Source organism: Lemur catta, chromosome 3 (assembly GCF_020740605.2).
Source record: "Lemur catta isolate mLemCat1 chromosome 3, mLemCat1.pri, whole genome shotgun sequence".
Taxonomy (NCBI): Eukaryota; Metazoa; Chordata; class Mammalia; order Primates; family Lemuridae; genus Lemur; species Lemur catta.
In genome coordinates this window covers 17,657,637-17,680,245 of record NC_059130.1, presented here as the reverse complement: position 1 = coordinate 17,680,245, position 22,609 = coordinate 17,657,637, and the positions used below count along the sequence as shown (strand labels likewise).

Sequence of the window (22,609 nt, the reverse complement as noted above, 5' to 3'; positions counted from 1 at the left end):
GCCTATGCACTGTTGTAGGTGAAGACATTTTCTGAAGCCTTGCTTGGGCAGCTAGGCTTAAGTCAGCAGGGAAACGTTTCCTTCCTAACCAGTGGTTTTAACCGAACATATTTTTCAGTGATGTTATTTTAGGGCGTAAGACGAAGTTAATAATGTGTCCTAGGTTTTTTTTTTGCTTGCTTTTCTCATACAGATTATGAATATGAATGGTCAGCTATAAGTTTGTACTATACGTATTGTAAATTCAAGTTTAGTGAAGATTATTTCACTTTTTAAAGATTTATGATTATATATCTCATTTTTTTAGGTTATCTAGTAATTTGCTGCCATTCGTTTACCTTAAGATATATATATTTTTAGATAAATAGACTGTTGCATAATAAGACTCTCAGCTGCCTGCATTATAGTGGTTTCAAGCCACTTAAATTTATTTGAAACCTCCTCTAACTTGAATCTTTTTAGTGAGTCTTACCATCTTTGCCTCCAATGAGGGGAGTATCCAGTTTAGATTTATGAGCTTCAGAATTTCTCTAATTGAAGTTCTCTCTGCAGTAGAGAGAGCAGGAGCAGCCAATCTGGAGAGGTCGCAAGATGGGGCTGCCCAAGATGTTGGAACACGATGTGCAATAAAGGGCTTCGTCTTGGATTTTGGCCTTGTTACCACAATCAGGTACCGAAGTGCTGACTTTTTTAGTAGATTTTCTTTTTCCTTTTTTTTTTTTAAGAGTTTTGCCCTTTGAAGGTTAAGGAATCCTATTTTTATAATATTGCAGAAGACACTGAAAACAGTTCTAATATGGTCCATAATCCCCATAAGTCCTTACTTAACAAGGAAGGATATTGCTGAGAGCAGAGTTAAACATGCTTTATTACTTCAAGAAAGTGACTTTTTTAAAACTAAAAGTTTAAAAAAATGCAGCAAATTTTCTCTTCTGATTGATAGACCAGCAAGCATATCTGAAAAATAAGCCAGAAATTTTGGGGAAAAAAGTCCTGGTTTTGTAAGGGTGACTTTTTCACTTTCATATAAGTCTGTAGTGGATCAAATTAGTGTGTCAACAGACAGTATCCAGTCTAAATAGTTAATAAAAGAATATATCTCAAAATATTCCCTGCTGATTTTTGTCCTCCAATTAATTTTTAAAAATGGAGCTGAAATTTAAATGACTGTACCAACAACTTACCTTGAGCTTTACTTTGAGATTTATAAAATAACCACTTTTAAAGAACATATCAGATTATTATTAAATACTTCGCCACATAAGAATATTGGGGACTATAGTGAATCTTGTGCTCTGGTGATCCTAGAACTTAATTTTATTTATGAATTAGTCATTGGAGAGAGAGAGGGGTCTGGGGTGAATATGGGAACTACAATTAGCCTGTGAAACTTTGATTTAAATTTGCACCTGTTAAATCTTTGACAGATGTTGGGATGGAAGCTAACACAGTAGTTCAGATTTATTTAGTACTTCATGGTTTTGTAGAAATGCATTCACATTCATATCTGAACATTTGAAACTACCTAGGGAGTGGGTAAGCAATTTTATCTGTTTTGCGTTGAAGAAACTGAGGCTTGGAGATGTTCATTGTTTGTTATCCAAGGTCATATAATTAGTAAGTAGAAGAGTCCAGATGTAACTTAGGCCACCTCAAGAATGTCCACATAATTTTACCATATTCTGTCCTTACTTCAGCCATTGGAGAAGAGATTAGTGCTTTTATTTGTCTAACAGTGAAATTAAAGTATCTCAGTTTAAAACAATGTACAAAAGGCTTTTGTTTCTAGGTTTTTGTTTTTTTGTTTTTGAGACAGAGTCTTGCGCTGTCACCCTGGCTAGAGTACAGTGGTGTGATCATAGCTCACTGCAACCTTAAACTCCTGGGCTCAAGTGATCCTCGTGCCTCAGCATCCCAGGTAGCTGGAGCTACAGGTGTACACCACCACTGGCTAAGTTTTCTGTTTTTTGTAGAGATGGGGTCTCACTCTTGGTCAGCTGGTCTGGAACTCCTGAGCTCAAGCAGTCCTCCCATCTCAGTCTCCCAGAGTGCTAAGATTACACCACAGCATCGAATTAATTGAATACCTGGGGTATTTTGGACTTCTGTGTTTTATGAAATCTTATGAAGTTCTGTTAAACCTATAAATAAAGTCTAATAAAGTTTTTATTACTTAGAGACAATTACTGGAAGTCATTTATAGTTTAAATATGTAGCCATAATAATTATTCATGACTATATTTCAAGATAGTTTACTCAGCAAACGTATATTGAGACTCTGCCATGTACTGAGCACTCTAATATTCTTAAAAGGACTAATTGCTGAGTTCAGTCTAGTGGGGGAGATGAATAAACCAGGCAGTATAGGGAAAACCCTATCATAGAGGGAAAACATATTCTGTGATGTTATGTAACTCAGACTTGAGGCATTTAGAAAAGGCATTTTAAGGCATGTTATGCTTAAGTAAAGTCTTCTGATGTTGTTGAAACAGAGCGTTGCTGTGTTGCCAAGGCTAGAGTGCAGTGGCATCATTGTAGCTCACTGCAACCTTGAACTGGGCTCAGATAATCTTCCTACCTCAGCCCACCTAGTAGCTGGAACTACAGGCACGTGCCTCCATGCCCGGCTAATTTTTTTTATTTTGTGTAGAGACAGGCTCTCACTATGTTTCCTAGGCTGGTCTTGAACTCCTGGGCTCAAGGGATCCTTCTGCCTTGGCCTCTCAAAGTGCTGTGATTACAGGAGTGAGCAACCATGCTGGGCCCTTGAGTACCGTCTTGAAAGCAGATTAATACTTAACTTGAGTAAGGACATTTTAAGGGAATAACAGCCTATGCAAATGCACAAGGGCATTTGAGAGTGTGGTACTTTCAGGGAGCTGCAAATAGCTTGACATGGCAAGAGTATATGCTGACTATTAAGGGACGGGAGGAGTTGAGACTAGGAGCAGAGAGACATAATCAAGATTGTGAAGAGCCTTTTATGATATGCTTTTAAAAAATTAGTACTGTTTCCTGAAGGTAATGGAGAGTCATTGGTGAATTTTAATAGGGGAGTGTTGTCAATTTATGTTTGTAAAGATTATATGGCAGTGTGGAGGATGGAACTGAGGGAGGATATGAGGAGAAACAAGAAGACTGGTTACTGTAATGATCAGATCAGAACTTATCCATGTCCAAACTGGTATGGACACTAAAGAGAAAAGAATGAAATTTGAAAAATAATTAGAAGATGGAGATTAACTGGACTTGGTGAGGGAGAGGACAGAGTCTTAAGATGTGGTTTGGATAAATGGGTGGATGGTGGTACTGGTCAAAGTCAATACAGGGTTGAAAAAGCTGGTTTTAAGTGTGGAAGTGGGTGATGAGTGCACTTTGAGATATTTTGAGTTGGAGGTACCTCTGGGGATTTATGGGTAGAAATGTCTATTAGGTAGTTGAATATATGGTTGAAAGATTAAGAGACATGTCTGGGCTTGAGATGTAGAGGTTGGATTCATTAACGTATTGGTAATCCAGGGATAGCATTAGAATGGAAAAGAGATGAAACTAAGGGTGGAATCCTTTGATGCATCCACATGTAAGTATGAGGAACATGGAAAGAGATCAGAAAGAAAGACAGGTGGAAAGAATACGAGGATACAAGTTCTTTAGATTTTAACAGTGATAGAGTGATTAAGTATTTCATCCATATGAAGGATCAAGTTAAGTAAATATGGAAAAGTGCTAGGCTGATCAATTAGGAGTTTAATTGGAGACATTATCAAGACCAGTGCTTTGCAAACCATGGACCTCTAGATACTACTGTAAATTGTGCCTTTTCTTTAGAACTTTGCCACTCAAAGTGTGCTCTACCTATGAATTTGGCACTACCAGGGAACTTGTTAGGAATGTAGACTCTCTTGCTCTTACCTAGATTTTCTGAATCAGAATCTGCATTTTAAAAGATCTCCAGTTGATTCATATGCCCATTAAGGTTTTCGAAGCTTTAGAACTCATCTAGCAGGAGGAAGTAAAATTTTGGTTTGTTTTGTGTAAGAAAAATTGTAACTTCTGTTATTTTTCCGTTTTTAAATTACTGTGGTGGCTAAAACTAGGATTCACATGTAGGTGTTTTTTTCTTTTAATATTCTATAAAACTCAAATGTTTTAACACCAAAGGAGATAAATTCATGATATTAATCGAAACACTAGGATGATCCATGTTTGATTACTTAACTGTCAGCAGTTGATAGAGGATAACTTTGTAAAGTTAAGTTTCTAATCTAAAGGACTACATATGTATTGACACAATACAGTATCTTTATAATTCTGTGGGATTATTCAGGTCTGAATAAGTTTTAAATAGTCATTGGCTAAGTAAAAGTTTTCATCAAAAAGTTTGAATGTTTGTAGATTCTTTAGGTTAGGTAATGGAGAAAAATTAGTGTTCACTTAGAAATGTATTTCTCAAAAAAAATCTATCCATCTATGCATATACACACACACACTTAAGGAGTAAGTACAATCTATCATATTTTTGCTTAGGTCTTATATTTTACTATTGGCTACACGAAAACTTTTTAAATGGTTTTAAACTTTGAATTGTGACAGCTTTGCAGTAAGATAAGTATGCAATCCTTGGCTCCCCCTGCTTTATGAAAATCCTATGGTAGCAAATTAATTAAAAATTCAAATCTAGTCATTTTATGGACCAACAGGATTTTAAAACAGAGAGGAGCCATTTCCAAACTCTTGTTTTATAGGTAAAGAAGATCACATTTTGGTTATGACCTTCCCCAAGTTTAAATAGTGGCAGATCTTCAAAGAGGAATTGCCTGTCCCTGAATGGTATTATTACATTCTATAGGTTAGAGATTATCGTAAATTATATAGTGCATATAATTCACCGGGGAATTGTGTTAAAATGTAGATTTTGATTTTGTAGGTCTGAGGTGGGGCTTCATATTCTGCATTTCTGACAGACTTCCAGGTGATGCTGATGTTGCTATTCAGTGGGCCAGCAAGGCTATATAGGTCTCAAAATCTATATGTTAATTAGAAACACAAACGATAACAGACACTGAAACATATAGTAAAGTTAAAAGGGAATTGTTTTAAATATCACCATCTGAGACTCTTCACCTTATAGCAACTAAGTCATTGAAGGGTGTACAGGGAGAAGGGCACGTGTGCACACCCATGTGTGTGCACAGGGGGAAGAGGAGATTGGCAAATGTGCATATTTTAAGTTATTATAAAAAAATTTCTGTATATAATATTGAGGTCACTCACTGAGGATCATAGCTTTTAAACTTTATTTGGGTAGTAGTAGTTCTTATAAATGTTACTTTTATTACTCTATAAAATGTAAATACAATTGGAGTGTTTAATTTTAATGTCTACTGTTCCAGAGAAAAACAAAAAATGTTATTTGCTCATAGTGTGTTGGGACAAAGGCCTTCAATGGGTTTATTATGTGTTCTCTGATCTTTGATTAATATAATTAATATTTTATAGTGAATTGATAATGCTAATAAAGAGTGGAACTAGTAGAGTGGTCTGTGTCTTGGGAATAACTGAGAAATCCTTAAGGAACTCTATATATCAGTGTGTTATATAAAAGGAGAAATAAATATTTTAAGTGGCATGCTTTATAAAATAAAACAGCATAAATAAAAATAGTAGGTTTGATTCTTTTTTTCTCTCATTCTAAGTATAGCTTATAATAAACTCACTTTGACCCACTCAAACTGGCTGTGTGTTTTAAAATGGAAATGCCTTTTGATTCGCAGGTCATAAGGTTAGGAAGATTGCTGGCTATCTTTTTCATTTCTATTTTTTAAATAATAAGCTTGAATAGACTTCTTCCTGAAACATGAGTTCTGTGGGATAATCTACCCCCTCCTCCACAAACTCCCATATACAGAGTTTTCCATATAGTGCATTTCTAGTTTGGTGTTCTCCTGAGTTATTAACCAACTTAGGACTGTCTTTTTTGTATATGTATTGGGAACCCAGATGAGCTTACTTAACTCTTCAGAAATCTCTACAAGATAATTTTATAAAGTTGAGTTTCTAATCTCAAGGACTATATGTGTATTGATGTAGAGCAATGTGCATATTCAAAGTAATTGTTTAAGATTTTATAGATATTACAAATATATTACATTTTTATGCAAATCTAACTACTATTTTCTCATAGGCATATTTCTGTTTGATCCCACATCCTTCTCCCCTCTCCACTTTGCCTTCTAATTTTACTAAAGGCTGAGTTTTTCCTATTAATGTAATGTCTCCTTCTATGGCAGCCTTATTTTTTACTGTTCTTTGGTCTCCGCTTACCTCCCTCCAGTCTTCCTAACATTTGTTTCTTACTTCACTGTGCCCCAATACATACATTTTGGAAAGGGTAGAACTCAATTTGTTCTTTGCTTTCAGGTGCCATTTCCAGGCCAGATTTTTTCCAAACTTGCCATATCCAAAGAATAATCTGGGGTTGCTAGTGCAGGGTACGCATTAGAATCTCAGGTTCTTTTCCTGGAAATTCTGATTCATTAGGTCTAGAGTGAGGCCTGAGATAAGTACCTCAAGTGATTTGATTCCTATAATCAGCCAAGTTTAAGAAACACTATTTTAAACCATATACCTCATCTACCATTACTCTAATTCTCTTAATTTGACCTGTACATACCATCCTCTTAAAATTTCGTAGCATCATAGACTAAGAGATAATCATCTAATCTCTACAAAGTGCAAATTAAAGAAAAAAATATTTGGATTGGTAATCATTCGGGACTTTGTCTTTCTGTAAGTTTTCATAAGGCTCCCATTGGTCCCTCAACATTGCCTAAGAAGCCTACTTCTTTTCTTTGTTCAGCTCCTTGCCTATTCTCCATAATTACTATTTAAATGTTTTTATCTGTATATATCTTTTCCTCATTCCCTCCTGTTAGAGAAGATATCCCATATCCTCCTCAAAGGCTAATCTGAAGAAAAATGACCTCCAGCCTAGAATTCCCTACCTTTCTAGAGGTATCTCACTGGAGAAAAAAAAAAAATCTATCCATACACATACACACACACACACACACACACACGTATACTTCAGTAATAAATATAATTTATGATAGTTTTGCTTAGGCGTTATAGTTTATAATTATTCTGTTCTGGATTCCATCTGTTAGTCTGCTAAGGTTTTTAAAAAATTGTAAAATATACATAACATAAAATTTACCATTTTAACCATTTTTAACTGTTAATGTAATTCTGTGGCATTAAGTACATTCACAACATTGTACAACCATCACTGCCATCCATTTCGAGAACTTTTCTATCTTACCAAACAGAAACTGTACCCATTTACTTACGATCTTTAATGTCAATTACCTGCCCCCACCCCTCCAACCTTTGCCGCCTCCATTCCCACGGGAAGAAGAGTATAAATTATATTAAATGAATTTCTGCTTTGTATGTGTATTCCTTTCTCTACATAAGTAAATCTTTATCCTGAATTTTTGGTATATTATTTCCATGTATCTTTTAGTATTTTACTACTATGTATGAACAGAAAAACAGTATGTTACTGTGCATTTAAAACGTTATAGGCCAGGCTCGATGGCTCACGCCTGTAATCCTAGCACTCTGGGAGGCCGAGGCGGGTGGATGGCTCGAGGTGAGGAGTTTGAGACCAGCCTGAGCAATAGCGAGACCCTGTCTCTACTAAAAATACAAATATATTATCTGGCCAACTAAAATATATATAGAAAAAAAATAATTAGCTGGGCATGGTGGCGCATGCCTGGAGTCCCAGCTACTCGGGAGGCTGAGGCAGTAGGATCACTGAAGCCCAGGAGTGTGAGGTTGCTGTGAGCTAGGCTGACACCACGGCACTCACGCTAGCCAGGCCAACAAAGCGACACTCTGTCTCAAAAAAAAAGAAAAAGAAAAAGTAAAATTTTATAAATAGTATATTGCATGTATCCTTCTGCAGATTGTTTTGGTTCAACATTGTTTTTGAGAATTATTTTGATACATGTAACTCTAGTTCATTCATTTTAACCATTGTGTTTAGTATTTCATTGGGTTACTATATCCCAATTTATTTATTCTTGGACATTTAGCTTCTTTGCAGTTTTGTAATATTATTGTGTTACAGCAAACATTTGTGTATCTGTTTATCTGCATGTATATCCTGGTTTCTCTGTTTGCCTTTTCTCCTGTCTGGCATGTCATGACTGTTGCCTGGTTTTAGTGACTCAAATAAGGTCTCCCATGTTTGAAAAGTCTTTCTTCTGCTGTTACATTTTGATTGGTAGTGTAGATAGGTGTGGAATTCTAGGTGGGAGGTCGTTTTTCTTCAGATTTATAAAGGCATTGCTCCAACGTTTAAACTTCTAGTGTTGCCATTGAGAAATCCAATGCCGTAAATGATTCCTGATTCTTTTTGGGTGTTCTGTTTTTTTCTTTATGGAAGCTTTCAAAATCTCTTTACTATAGAATTTCAGAATACCAAGGATAATGTGCTTTGAGATAGGTCTTTTTTCTTAAAAAATTACTGTGAAAGATTTCAGACATACAAAGAGATATAAAGAATAATAACAAATAGCTGTGTTCCTACTACCTGGACTAAAAAATAAAACATAACCAGTGCAATTGAACTGTGCTCCCTCCCCCCCCTTTTTAATATGGAAGCACATGTCCTTCTGTTAGAGAAATCTTTCTTGTATTCTTTCTTAATTTCCTTCTCTTGGTTTTCAGTGTTTGTTTTTCTTCAAACTTTTTTGGGTTAGGGGGACAGGGTCTTGCTCTGTTGCCCAGGCTAGAATGCAGTGGTGTCATCATAGCTCAGTGCAGCCTCCAACTCCTGGGCTCAAGCAATCCTCCTGCCTCAGCCTCCTGCATAGCTGGGACTACAGGTGTGCGCTACCGCAAGTGGCTAATTTTTTAAATTTTTTCTAGAGATGGGCTCTTGCTGTTGGCCAGGTTGGTCTCAAACTCCTGGGCTCAAGTGATCCTCCTGCCTCGTCCTCCCAAAGTTCTAGGATTACAGGTGTGAGCCACCTCGCCTGGCCTGAAACTTTTGTTTACTACTTTTATGTTAGGGCTCCTAACTGAATGTCTAATTTTTTCATCTTTTTTTTCTTATATTTTTGTCTTTTTTCTCTCTACTTTCTGGGGGGATTTAACTATCTTCTTAATGTTGATTAATTTCAGCTATAATCTTTTCAATTTGAGAGCTTGTTCTTGTTTCCTCTTTTTAAAATAACTTCCTGTTATTGTTTCATGGATATAATGTTTTCTTTCATCTATCTGATATTAATACTTGTTTTGAAATTTTCTTTTTTAACAATTTTTTTTTTCTTTTCTTTTTTTTTTTTTTTTTTGAGACAGGGTCTTACTCTGTTTCCCGGCTAGAGTGCCATGGCGTCAGCCTAGCTCACAGCAACCTCAAACTCCTGGGCTCAAGTGATCCTCCTGCCTCAGCCTCCTGAGTAGCTGGGACTACAGGCATGCGCCACCATGCCCAGCTAATTTTTTTTTATATATATATATTTTTAGTAGAGACGGGGTCTGGCTCTTGCTCAGGCTGGTCTCGAACTCCTGAGCTCAAACCATCCACCCGCCTCGGCCTCCCAGAGTGCTAGGATTACAGGCGTGAGTCACTGCGCGTGGCCTGAAATTTTCTTTTATGTTCTAAGTTGTCTCTGTTTTCACGTTTTTTTTTGTTTTAGTCTTCTGTTTATGGTAGATGTTTTCATCAAACATCTGGTGATCTGTTCATATTTAAATGTGAGTCAGTATAAAACTCATTAGAAACTCTGTGAGTACATAGGGTAGGGCTTATCATTTGATGACTGGGTGGGGAATCTGGTTATATCATTATGAGAAAAACCTCAGATATTTTAGAGATCTTTTTTTTCTGGGGCTTTTAATTTCCATAGCTAAGAATCCACCACATTTTTGCCAGGGGGTAGAGTAGGTTATATACCTGTCTGCTAGAATTCTTGGAGCTGAGCTATAGAAGGAGGTAGGTGATTGCATTGTTAAATGAATGGAGTTTTCCTTAATCCCTTGCTTTCATTTAATGGTTTTCTCCCATACTTGTGCCTTGTATCGTTGTTTCTGTAATCGTTTTGGTTCACTTTCTACACAAATAGATAAGAAAAGGAGTATGGAGTTAGGGAGGTGAAAAGTAGGTAAATAGAGGAGTCTAACAAGCCCTTAAGCAGATATTAAACCCATCTCCTTTGTTTTTCAGTTTCATGCTTTGTTCCCTACCTTCTAGAAAACTTAGCCTTTCCATGGTTCTGTAGCATAAACTGGCTTTTTGGGTATTCTCTATATAGGTACTTAGTGCTCAAAGGTTCTCAGTCTCCCGATTCTATAAACTTTTCATCTTCCAAAAATGTTTTCATAGCTTGTATCTACAGTTTTTACTTCTGCTCTCTTTTACTTTCTGGGATTGATACCCTTTCCATTATACTCTCATTTGAGTGGGGTTTTAATAAGGAATAGAAATAAATCATGTGCTTAGTCTACCATGTTTAAACAGTAGTTCTCTTCACCTTTTCATCTTTACCAGATTCTTCCTTTTAATGTTGAAGCATGATCACACAAAAGAAGACTTAAATGGAAAAATATACTACTATGTTCTTGGGTAAGAAGAATCAACATCAATATGAGAATTTTTCCTGAATATAATTTTCTTATAATAGAACACAATGCCAATAAAATATAAATAGTTTTTTCTGGGGCAAACAAGCAGATTTTGAAGTTTATATGAAAAAATAAATAGGCAAGAATATCCAGAAAAGAAAAGTAATGATGGAGGAGTGCCCTACCAGGTACCAATACATTCTAAAGATTTAATTATTGAATTACGATGTACTAGTTTTTAAACACTGTTTGGTGAGACAGAAAGGTCCAGAAATAAACCCAGTACATGTAGACATTTGATATATAAAGATGATAGCATCTCAGATCATTTGTGGCAGAGAGAAGATAGTATTGGGACATCTGGGTACATATTTAGAATTTATCTTTGTATTTGTATTACTGTATGCCAAGGTAAATCTTAAATGTGATCAAAGATTTAAATGTGTAAAATGACGTTAAAGTAATAGACAAAAACATGGAAGAATTCTTTTATAACTTTGAAATGGGAAAATACTTTCTAACGACCCTTAAAAAAGCAAAAACCACTGTAAACAAAGTCAGAAGACAAATTATGAAATATAGTGCTTGCTTTGGCAGCACATATACTAAAATTGGAACGATACAGAGATTAGCATGGCCCCTGTGCAAGGATGACACACAAATTCGTGAAGCGTTCCATATTTAAAAACAAAAAAAAAGAGAAAATTATTTACAGCTCATATCACTGACAAAGGATTAACCTCCCTAAATTATAAAGAGCTCTAGAAATAAACAAGAGAAATACCAACAACCCAATGTAAAAATAAGCAAGCAGTGTGAATGGACAGTTCACAGAAAAAGAAATGCAAATGGCCCTTTAACTTCTGAAAAGAGAGAGGAAAATGAAAAATTATTTTTTTTCCTTTTTTTAAGAGACAGGGTCTCGCTGTCATCCAGGTGGAGTGCAGTGGCATGATCATAGCTCACTGTAGCCTCAAACTCCTGGGCTCAAATGATCCTCCTGCCTCAGCCTCCTGAGTAGCTGGGATTACAGGTGGGTGCCACCATGCCCGGCTAATTTTTTATGTTTTGTGGTGACAGAGTCTCGCTGTGTTGCTCAGGCTGTTGTTGAACTCCTGGGCTAAGGTGATCTTCCTGCCTCAGCCTCCTAAAGTGCTGGGATTACAGGTGTCAGCCACCACGCCTGGCCAGAAAAATGAAATTAAAACTACCAAGATACCAGTGCTTGCCCACCACTAACCACCTGAGGTGCTCCCCCCCCCCAACCCCCTATTCCTAAGTTTCACGTAAGACAATTTTTCCTCGGACTATGGGAATGGGGTGGCAAGGACAGCGGAGCTCTGCAGCCCAGTCCCTAACAGGCCCAAGACCAGTACTGGTCCGTGGCCCTGGGGGTTGAGGACTGCAGCTATAGAGCATTGCTCAATCTTTCCATCTTAAACATTCTCCCTTGATCCAGTTTCCCTTTCTGTCAATCTTATTTTCACAGCCAAACTGAAAGAATTGTTTACACCTGCTGTCCTCGTTTCTTCATCTTTTCTCAAATTTGGTTTCAGCCCCCATAATTTCTCTGAAACATCTCTGGTATTACCAATGGGCATTTTTCATCTTCTTACTAGAAACCTCAGCAACATTTTGACCAAGCTCTTAAAATGTTTATTTCCTTGATGTTCAGGATATTGTGCTCTCTTGGTTTTCTTCTTAACCTCTGTGACCACTTAACCACTCCTTTGCATTCCCTTTTTTGCTAGTTTTTGTTACCCTCTTGGGTTTTTTAATTGAAGTTTCTAAGAACTGCTCCCCCTCCCCCAACTCTGTATTTTCTCTAGTCAGGTTAAGTCTAAAGTTTCAATTATTGCCCATCACTAGGATTTATAATCTTAGTCTAGACCTCTTCTGATTCCAGACCCAGCTGCCTTCTTGATGTACCTTTGGGTACACAAAGTACCTAGTTTCCATTGCTGCTATAACGAATTACCACAAACATAGTGGTTTAAAACAACACAAATTTAGTCTTTTACAGTTCTGAAGGATCTGAGGAAAGTTTTTTTTGCCTTTTTTAGATTCTAGTGTCCGTCTGTATTTCCTGGCTTGCGTTCCCTTCCTCCATCTTCAAAGTATATCACTCCAATTTCTGTTCCATCATCACACCGAATTCTCCTAGTCAAATCTCCTTTTGCCTCAGTCTTATAAGGACAGCTATGATTACATTTAGGGTCTACCTGGATAATGCAGGATAATCTCCTCATCTCAAGAAACATAATTTATTCACATCTGCAAAGTCCCTTTTGCCATAAAGTAACACTCACAGGTTCCAGGAATTAGAACCTGGATATTTTGGGAGCCATTTTTCAACCTGTCACATACTTCAAGCTCATCATGTCCAAAACAGAAGATATCATCTCCCCATCCAAACCTGGTCCTCCTCCAGAAGACAGAGTAATTTCTCCATCCAGTTGCAAAGTGCAGAACCTGACAGTCATCCTTGATACTCCTTTCTCTTATCTATCATCTCCAGTTTTTGTCCAAATCTTGATAATTTTATCTCCTGAATACTTTTTAAATCTGTCTCTTTTTTTCTTCCTTTTAAAAATCAAAGCCAGGCATGGTGGCTCACGCCTCTATTCCTAGCCTACTCAGCAGGCCAAGGTGGGAGGATTACTTGAGGCCAGGAGTTTGAGACCAACATAGCAAGGCCTCCTCTCCCTAAAAAAAATAAATAAATAAAGCAGGTTATTAGCTTAGCCTATCATTTATTTGGAATAGTAAAAAAAAGCCTGTTAACTGATCTCTTTTCTTTCTGTGCTCCTCTGAGAAAACTAAATGAACAAAGAAAAAGGGCAAATTGGGTAATTTTACTTCTCTTCAGACCCTTTAGTGGCTTTCCCAAATCCTAAATGTGATCTTCAAGTCTCTCCATAATCTAGCCACAGCTCATTTCTCTAGTCTCGAGAATCTTTATTTTCTGTGTTTAATATCATTAGCTTTCTTTTAGACCTTGGAAAGGGCAATGCTTAAGAGATTTTGTTTCCCTCTGAACTTGTTTTTCAGATTTTAGCTCAATGTTACTTCTAAGAACACTTTATGCTTTGGATCAGGATCCCATGTTTTCCAAGTGTCACATACCTTTCATTCTGAAGACATTGCAGTTTATAGTTAAACATTTATTTAGATTAGGGTCTTCCTCTCCCTACTAGACTGTGAGCCTCAAGTGCCCAGGAACAAGTTTGTTCTGTATCTATGAGAACAGTGCCTGGCATATGATATATAGTCATATGCTGTATAGGAATGTTTTCTGTCTCTGAAGGACCCCATATATTATGCTGGTCCCATAAGATGTAAGGGAGCTGAAAAACTCCTATCACCTAGTGTTTACTATACTTTTTATTGCTATTTTAGAGTGTACTCCTTCTACTAAAAAAAAGTTAACTATAAACAGCCTCAGGCACGTCTTTCAGGAGGTATTCCAAAAGACATTGTTATCATAGAAAATAACGGCTTTCCAGTGGGACAAGATGTGGAGATGGAAGATAGTGATATTGATGATCCTGACCCTGTGTAGGCTTAGGCTAATGTGCACGTTTGTGTCTTAGTTTTTAACAAAGTTTAAAAAGTAAAACAAAAGAGATTTTAATAGGAAAAAGCTTATAGAATAAAGATATAGAGAAAATATTTTTGTACAGCTGTGCAGCGTGTTTGTGTTTTAAGCCAAGTGTTATTAGAAAAGATTTAAAAAGTTAAAAAAATTAAAAAGTTATAAAGTTACTTTAAGATAAAGTAAATTTATTATTGAAGAAAGAAAATCCTTTTTTATAGATGTAGTATAGCCTAAGTGTACAGTGCTTATAAAGTCTACAATAGTGTACAATAATGTCCTAGGCCTTCATATTCACTCACCACTCGCTCACGGACTCACCCAGAGCAACTGTCAGGCCTGGGAGCATCATTCATGGTAAGTACCCTTTGCAGGTATACCAGTTTTTATTTTTTATACTGTATTTTTACTGTACCTTTTCTGTTTAGAAACACAAATACCATTGTGTTCCAGTTGCCTACAGTATTCAGTACAGTAATATGCTTTATAGGTTTGTAGCCTAGGACATAAAAGCTATACTGTATAGCCTAGGTGTATAGTAGGCTATACCATCTAGATTTGTGTAAGTACTCTATGTCGTTCGCACAAGGATGAAATCACCTAATGACATTTCTCAGAACATATCCCCATTGTTAAGCAACACATGACTGTATGATAAACTTGTATTAAATGAATGATACCTGCATTTCTGTAACTCCTATTCTTTAAGGTTATGTAGATCCACTCTTCTATGATAAGCCTCCAAGTATTTGAAGACTATTATGTCTGCCTCCTTTAATCTTTTCTAAAGTTAAGCACTTTTGAAATACTTTAAATTTCTTACACTCTTCCTCCAATTTGAGTTGGTCACAAGTCTCCTATCATCTTAATTGTTCTCTTTTGTGTGTGCTCTAGTTATAGATATTTTCTAGCCCAGATAAGGAGCTAATACTCCAGATGTCATCGTGCAATGCAGAGTTAATTGCCTTCCTTAGTACAAAGTATACAAAATATAGACAAAACCACCATAATAAAGAGACCCAATATACAGTAGCTAGAACAAAAAGTTTCTTGTGTAGCAGTCCAGAGGTAGGCAGTGATGTCATTTAGGATCCTAGTTTCCTTCTGTCTTCAAGTTTTGCCATTCCTTCTTGTGTTACGTGTATGGTTGAGCCTCAGAAAGAGGAAGTGGAGGGCAAATCACTTTCTTATAAAGACATGTTCTGGAAATTGCATATGTAACTTATGCTGATGTCCTATTGGCCATTTAGCTGTCAGGGAGCCCAGCTCGTTGGCCTTATGCCCAGGAAGTTCTCTTACTTAAAGGAAGAAGTAGTTTGCTTGTTTGGCATCAGTTTCATGCAGTTGGTGTATGTTGAGTTTGTGGTCACAAATGCTGTTCATCTTCTAACTTGTGCTGTTAATTAAATGCATCAAAACATTTGCATTTATTTAATTTAATGTAAGTGATAGACACTGTTAATCAGCAGCTCTTCCTCTTTTTTTTTTTTTGCCAGAGTTTAATGGTTAATTACTTCATTTCTGGCATATATAAATTCAACAAATATTTGTTTCTACTTATCAGGCACTTTTGTATTACGCATACATACTATTCAATAATACAGATTATTCTCTTTCACAAAGTTTACATTCAAACACATTCCCTGATTTCTTTTTGAGTAGTTTAAATTGGGGGTTGGTAAACTTTTTCTAAATATGGCCAGATAGTATTTTAGGCTCTGTGGACCATACTATTTCTGTCCATTTCTATCACAACTACTTAGTTAACTCTGCCATTGTAGTGTAAATGAATGGGTATGACTGTGTTCCAATAAAATTTTGGCAGCTTGGATTTGGCCTGTGGGTTGCAGTGTGCCAACTCCTGGTCTAAATTAAAAGCATATGTTTCCTTATCAATCATTTGTCAGCTTCCTTTAGCTTAGTTCTTTACTGAAAATGCATTGTTTTTTTTTCTTCCTTTGAGATAGTGATTTTATTTCCTTTGGATATAGATCTAGAAGTAGGATTACTGAACCATAAAGTAGTTACATTTTTAATTAATTGAAACCTCCATACTGTTTTCCATAATGGCTTTATCAATTTATACTCCCACCAGTGTACAAGGGTTGCCTTTTCTCCACATCTTCACCAGCACTTATCTTTTTGTTTTATTTTTAATTGACACATTGTAGTTGCACATATTTATGGGGTACAGTGGGATGTTTTTATACTTATAGTGTAATGATCAAATCATTTCTTTGTGGTAAGAACATTCAAAATCCTCTATTCTAGCTATTTTTAAATATAGAGTACATCATTAATGATACTCTATTGTGCAATAGAACACCAGAACTTACTCTTCCTACCTAACTGTGACATAGTACCCATTGAACAACCTCTCCCTGTCTCCTGCTTGCCCCTACCTATTCCAGCCTCTGGTAACCATTATTCTACTCTCTACTTTTATGAGATCAACTTCTTTAGACCCCACGAATGTGTACGATCATGTGGTATTTGTCCTTCTGTGCCTGGCTTATTTCACTTAATATGATATCCTTCAGGTTCATCCATGGTGTTGCAAATGACAGGATTTCATTCTTTTTTATGACTGAATAGTATTCCATTGTGTGTATATACCACACTAATTTTATCCATTTATCCTTTAATGGACACTTAGGTTGATTCTGTTTCTTGGCTGTGAAGAGACAGCCTACAGAATGGTAGAAAATATTTGCAAATTATCCATCTGGCAATAAATAAGGGACTCAGCTCAATAACAAAAAACAAATAATCCGATTACAAATTGGGCAAGGCCGGGCGCGGTGGCTCACGCCTGTAATCCTAGCACTCTGGGAGGCCGAGGTGGGAGATCGCTCGCAGTCAGGAGTTCGAGACCAGCCTGAGCAAGAGCGAGACCCTGTTTCTACTAAAAATAAAAAGAAATTAGCTGGACAACTAAAAATATATAGAATATATTAGCTGGGCATGGTGGCACATGCCTGTAGCCCCAGCTACTCAGGAGGCTGAGGCAGGAGGATTGCTTGAGCCCAGGAGTTTGAGGTTGCTGTGAGCTAGGTTAACGCCAGGACACTCACTCTAGCCTGGGCAACAAAGCGAGACTCTGTCTCAAAAAAAAACCAAAATTGGGCAAAAGACCTGAATAGACATTTCTCAAAAGAAGACATACAAATGGCTAAAAGGTATATGAAAAAATGTTCAATGTAACTAATCATCAGGGAAATGGAAATCAAAACTACAATAAGATATCACCTCGCCTCAGTTATCATGACTATTAACAAAAGGACAAAAAAAATAACCTGCTGGTAAAGATTTGTAAAAAGGAGAGCTTTTATACGGTTGGTAGGAACATAAGTTCGTACAGCCATTATGGTTGTCAGTATGGAGGTTCCTCAGAACATTAAAAATAAAACTACCACATGACCCAGCAATCCCTCTTCTGGGTATATATCCATTCAAAGGAAATTAAATCAGTATGTGGAAGAGATCTCTGCAATCCCATGTTTCCTGCAGCACTATTCACAATAGCCAGTTGTTTTTTTTTTAAAGACAATCCTTAAGTTCTTGGCCATTTTTTGAAATGTTATTCTTGTATTACTTTAGTTGTCTTACTTTCTTCATCCTTGCACAGTTTCTTTAACTAACTCTTCCTTCTGTCTCTCAGACAGCCTTTTCACTTCAGGGCAGTTTTTGGTTTTGTTTCTTTTCTTTCTCTTGATTGAGTCTTACTCACTTTAAAAATTGTACTTTGTAGATAATTTCCAAGTCTACGCACTGGTTCTTACCTTTTTGATTTACTTGTAACTCCAAATCCAACTTGTCTAAAACCTATAAATTTTATGTACCTCATTTCTTTGAGCTTGAGACCTTATTTTGAGTCTTTCCTTCTCTTGGGTCTACTTTTAGCCATCTTCAAGTATAAACAAGTTAGAAAAGTGGATAATAACATGTGAAAAGTTGTGAAGACAGCACAGATTATTTAGAATTTGGAAAATGTGTATGTATTTATTTTAGAGACAAGGTCTCAGTCTATCACCCAGACTGGAGTGCAATGGCATGATCATAGCTCACTATAATCTTGAACTCCTGGGCTCAAGCAATCCTCCTGCTTTAGCTTCCCCAGTAGCTAGGATTACAGGGAGGAGCTGCCATGCCCGGCTGAAAATGTGTATATAGAATGTGGCAAATGTGGTGGTTCTTTTGGAATAATAGATCAGGACAGGTTTTGTCTGGACTGAAAAGGATTTTGAGCTAGATGCTATAGTTAATATAGAGCTAAAGGATTTAAAACGGGAAGTTTGGATGGTAAGATGTTTTTTCCTTAAGAGATTATTTGTAGCAGTATGTAGGATGGCTCATGTGGATGGGAATCCTAAAGCAAGGATTATGGTAAGGAGGGTTTTGCAATTAGGTGAGAAATGATTATTTCCTGAATTAAGGCGGTGGTACTGTGGATTTAGAAGGGTAGATTTTGAGATGTAAGGGATGGGGAAGAGGGACTTATTAATTCCTGATTTGGGAACTGAGAATGAAAATCATTAACTGGTGCAGCAAATAAAGAAGGCGAAAAAAGCAGGTTGGAGGTGGAAGGGAACGTTATAAGAAAATGAGCTCAGTTTTGTCGGTATTGCCTTTGAGGGTGTCTGTGGGCCGTCCAGGAGGCAATTGTATGTAAGGCTCTGAGTCTGAGGAATAATTTTAAGTTAGAGATGTAGCTATGGAATTTAGTAGGGGTACAGGTGGTGGTTAAATCTGTAGTATAATTGAAACCACCCACAGATAATATGTTGAATGAGAACGGGGCCAACGCTGCAACAACCGCGTTTTGGAGAGGAGGAAGCCTGAAAGGGAAGTCAAGAAAGCAGATGACTGAAAAACATTCTTTGAATTTGGCGATGAGGAGGTCATTAGTGATTTGTTTCAGGTGAGTGGTGTGGGCAGCAGCCTGACTGCATTCATAAGAAATGTGAATAAAAGGTGAGGGGAGGCAGTAGAGACAGGAAATACTGACGAATATCATAGGAGTAGGATTCTGATGTGGAAAAGGTGTATCTAGGTGCTTTTGATGGCAAGTTGCAGAATATTCAATTTTAAAATGGGCTTAAACGATAAAAGGGTTTTATTGGCTGATGAATTGGAAAAGTCCAGAGGTAGGACTGATGCTTAGAATGTTTTAGGCTTTGGGTTTACAGGCAGTGCTGGTGGAAGGACTCGGATAGGATATGAGAGTGTGTTTATGAGAGAGGGATAAATCTTGAGGTCTAGGCTAGATATGGAAGGAAGTAAGAAGCAGGGCTGATGTTGAGAAAAGAACGTAGGTAAAGGAAAGCCAAAGGTCTAATTTCTTGTAAGTAAAGGAATGAAAACAGGAAGGTTGTGGTTTACTAATCAGGGCTTTCTGTAGCTGGGGAAATTTAGCAACAGTTTTCCAAATAGGCCTTAATACCTTGCAGGTTTCAAAATCCAGTCTTGGTATATTGTAACATACTTATTTACTTGATGGCTCTTCTGCTGCTAAATAAAAATTGGACATTGTTAATTCTTTGGCCCCCATGGGTACTCACACAATGGTATGACCCTGAAGATCCTCATAAGAAGAGGAACTTTCTTTGTGTGTAGATGAAAATAAACGTGTTGGCCTTGACAAAATTATGAGATCATAAAAGTTTGCTATCTTTTATGATCATACCGTCTCTTTTTCTTATGTTGTTCCCTCTCTCCCCTCTTTCAGGTTTACTTTTTTTCTCTTTCCAAATAGGAAAAGATCCTTTATATTTATTCATTCACATAATGATCATCCTAGGTGTTTGCATTTTTTCTTCCTTTTTCTTTTCTTGTGTAGAGACTGGATCTTGCTATGTTGCCCAGGCTGGTCTTGAACTCCTTGGCTCAAGTGATCCTCCTGCCTTGGCCTCCCAAAGTGCTGGAATTATAGGCATGAACAACTGCGACCAGCCAGTGTTTTTATTTCTTAGTTGTATTCAAGTTCAATGCTGTTGAATTTAGTGATATTTGAATTAGGTAAACTTGGAGTGGTGTAATATAAAAATACTCTCACTTTGTGTGTGAGATTTCATGTGTATTCCTTCAAATTAGTAATGCATTATGAGTTGCATATCTCAAAGCTAGTAGACATGACAGTGTATTTCTTCAGAATTGCTTTTGAGTTTCAGTAGCTTTGAATTCTGATAGGTCTTTCGGATATTCCTCCTATAAAATGCCACTATCCTGTATAGATTAGTAAAGGAATTTTTGACAATTGGGAATAGTTGGGGGAAGTATTTGGACAAGACTGATATTTCTTAGTGCTCCTGAAAGTAAATGATTTCTAGGACTGTTGTTGAAGGTTAAATCTACTTTAGTTATTTTAGGATGATTGGCTTAGGAAGGTTAGAATAGTGATTGTAAAAAGCTTCCTTTCTTTCCCTTACTTATCTCTGTGATGATGCTCTTTTCCATGCTGTCTCCTCTGGCTTTTTAATAGCACAACAATCACAGAAAACTTATGGAAGATAATTCATACAAATATATGCAAGGTAATTCTGACCTGGGTAGTTGCTGCTTAAGGATCACCTACAGTGATCTTGGGGGAAGGATTTATAAGGAATTAAGAAATCCCCCTGCTATTTGAGAACAAGATCTAAGACTTTTTTTTCTATATATGTGTATATGTGTGTGGGTGATGTTAAATTGTCTATGGGGAAAAAAAATGAGTTGATTCTAAAAATGCTGCTATGGTACTGCTAACTAGTACAACCTCTATGGAAAGTAATATGGAGATACCTCAAAGAGCTAAAAGTAGAACTACCATTTGATCCAGCAATCCCATTACTGGGCATCTACCCAAAAGAACAAAAGACATTCTATAAAAAAGACATCTGCATTAGAATGTTTATAGCAGCACAGTTCACAATTGCAAAGATGGTGGAAACAACCCAAGTGCCCATCAATACATGAGTGGATTAATAAAATGTCATTTGTATATACCATGGAGTTTTACTCAGCCACAGAAAACGATGGTGATATAGCACCTCTTGTATTATCCTGGATAGAGTTGGAACCTATTCTACTAAGTGAAGTATCCTAAGAGTGGAAAAACAAGCACCACATGTGCTCACCATCAAATTGGTATTAACTGATCAACACTTACGTGCACATATAGTAATAACATTCACTGGGTGTTGGGCAGGTGGGAGGTAAGGAGGGGATGGGTATATGCACACCTAATGGGTGTGGTGCACACCGTCTGGGGGATGGATGTGCTGGAAGCTCTGATTTGGGTAGGGCAAAGGCAATATATGTAACCTAAACATTTGTACCCCTGTAATATGCTGAAATAAAAAAATAAATAAAAATACCGCTGAAGAACTAATAGTGAAGAATTGTATAGTAGATGATCATTTCACTAATTGTGAAATATTGGATGGTCATTTATGTAGACTTTCCTATTAAGGCAAAATAGGTGGCATTTGAAACAGTAACATTTGATCCTCTAAAAATTTTTTTTTGAATCTTCCATAGAGGCCCACCTTATAAAGATAAAGTTCTGTATGTTAGGCTTTTCAATTTAATCTGCATCTTTTTTATTTATTTTATTTATTTATTTATTTATTTTTTTTGAGACAGAGTCTCACTTTGTTGCCCGGGCTAGAGTGAGTGTCATGGCATCAGCCTAGCTCACAGCAACCTCAAACTCCTGGGCTCAAGCGATCCTCCTGCCTCAGCCTCCTGAGTAGCTGGGACTACAGGCATGCGCCACCATGCCCAGCTAATTTTTTCTCTCTATATATATTTTTAGCTGTTCAAATCATTTCTTTCTATTTTAAGTAGAGACAGGGTCTCGCTCTTGCACAGGCTAGTCTCGAACTCCTGACCTTGAGCGATCCTCCTGCCTTGGCCTTCCAGAGTGCTAGGATTACAGGCGTGAGCCACCTCGCCCGGCCTAATCTGCATCTTAACTAAAGTAGAAAATGCTAGTTAACTGAGCTGAGGTGGAAATTCTGATTAGAATCCATTATGTCTAGTCTAGTCCATCTCTATGCACAGGATCTCTCTACTCTTGAGAAACATTTATTCCAAATTGAAGGTAGGATAAGAACATAAATTAACTGACTAGAAGAATGGTTTGTATGGAATTAATTGATAGATTGCATTTAAATGCTAGATAGGATGCTCTAGGCTGCAAATTTGTATATTGTATACCCTAAATTCGCTAGAGAGTTGATATAGAGAAAATGTATATGTGCTCATTACATAACATTAGACTTCAGAAAAGGGAAAGATCATGGAGGGTGACCAGAAAGACTTCTGGAAAAAAAGAACTCTCGAACTGATCTTTGAAAGATGGATAAGATTTGAGTTGACAGAAAAGAGGACATT

The 22,609-nt window shown here is 36.9% G+C and overlaps 1 protein-coding gene and 1 non-coding gene across 2 annotated transcripts in view; both read left to right on the top strand.

Moving 5' to 3' along the window:
• RSBN1 (round spermatid basic protein 1) overlaps nucleotides 1–22,609 on the top strand; it is a 51,774-nt gene that overhangs the window by 14,343 nt on the left and 14,822 nt on the right. The gene's annotated exons all lie outside the window — the stretch shown is intronic.
• LOC123636158 lies at nucleotides 11,220–11,323 on the top strand. Its single transcript, XR_006734366.1, has one exon. It is a non-coding gene; the product is annotated as a U6 spliceosomal RNA (small nuclear RNA).